Source organism: Microtus pennsylvanicus, chromosome 3 (genome assembly GCF_037038515.1).
Source record: "Microtus pennsylvanicus isolate mMicPen1 chromosome 3, mMicPen1.hap1, whole genome shotgun sequence".
Taxonomy (NCBI): domain Eukaryota; kingdom Metazoa; phylum Chordata; class Mammalia; order Rodentia; family Cricetidae; genus Microtus; species Microtus pennsylvanicus.
In genome coordinates, this window is record NC_134581.1 from 127,071,585 (window position 1) to 127,073,239 (window position 1,655).

A 1,655-nucleotide genomic window follows, 5' to 3' on the forward strand; every position below is an offset into this window, starting at 1 on the left:
CCATGATTTGAATAGTAACACCTTATCCAAAGTCTAAATGTTGAAACCTAATAATTGATACATTCGATAGTATTAAGAAAGGAGCATGGGAGCCTTAGACTGTTACAAAGGATACTTCACAGTTTCTTTGGCCTCTCGTGCTTCTGCTTTTCTGTCACAAACCTACAGAGGGCAGTCTTCACCAATACCAATGACAGCACCTTTCAACCTTCGTTCTGTGAGAAATACATTTTTACCCTTTATAAATTTCCCAGTCTCTGGTATTTTGTTATAGCAGCGCACAGAGATTTAAAAGGCACTTATACCAATTCCTATGTAATCAAATGGGCCAATTTTGTTTGTTTGTATTTTCAATAGTAGCCACGCAGAAACTGCCTTGTCTATTTAACAGACGCGACAAGAAAGTTCTGTCTACTCTAACCCCAGAAGTAAAGCAAATTTGAAATGATAATCTGCTGTCGTAGAAGAATGGGGCTGACTACAGCAAATCAACACTTTTGTTCTAATAAGATGTCATTCTCTGCTAAGCTTGTTCTGTCATAAGATGAGACATTTTCCCTTACACAACCGCAAGTGAATGCCAGAGAGATCTTTATACTAACCTTGTTCTAATTTTCATTAGATAGTGGTCGTGCATCTTGTCTTTGTTAGCACATAGCTCGCTAAAGTCTCTCATGTATGAGCTCACTAGATCTGAAAGTTGGTCCTGAACATTACCTAAGGCAGGCACTGCCATCTCTCCCTTGGGATTCCTGGACGTGGGGGCAAGAGAACCTACAAGGTGAGCCCAAAGGGAATTTGTCTGTAACAGAACAAAGACTTCAATCCAACTCTTCTAAAAGTATGTGTGCAGGGTTTTCTCCCATCTTGTTTCAACGGTTATCTGTTGGGGGGGGTGTTTGTTTGTTTGTTTGTTTGTTTTTCTCAGGTGCTAATAAAATTTCAGCTCTCAGTCTTGAAATCTGATATGGAAAAAAGTATTTGGGGAGAATATGCTTCATCCATGAATCACTTAACTATTCCATTCAAGACGTTTGACTATACTATCTCAAGCTTTATATAATAAAAATGTTGTGGATATTTCAGTTTTTAGAAAAATAGACATATACCCTGCAATGAAAAAAATCATTTTTGTAAATTATTTAAACCAACTAAAATCCGGAAGCTTATAAGCATAGTAAATAAACAATTCTGTTCTACTTATTTCTGTATAAATAACCATTTTAGGACAATGAATTGATCATATAGTTGTTTCAACTCAGATGTTTCTTGGTAGGAAAGAACTGATTTAATATTAGAATTATTCTTCCATGCACAGTAGCAACGAGTCTAAATATTTTAAAAAATATGATGGCTTGGTAAGTTCCGAGGAAACCATCAAAAGGTGATGGAGGAGAAGGATCTCAGGATATTGTAGTGTTGCTGGTGGAAGGACCTAAGGCACAAAGTTGCCCAACTCTATTTATAGATACATCAATTCATACTTCTGTAGACTCCTGTTCCTAGATGTGAAGACATGAGAGGAATGTGGAGATCAACCAAGGCCAAATGAGAGCATCAAGCTGTGGGTTCCCACTTGGGTTCTCTAAATTGGGATGATGATTAATTTAAACTAAAGATATGTAAGACTCAACAGATGTTGAAAGAAATGGTTG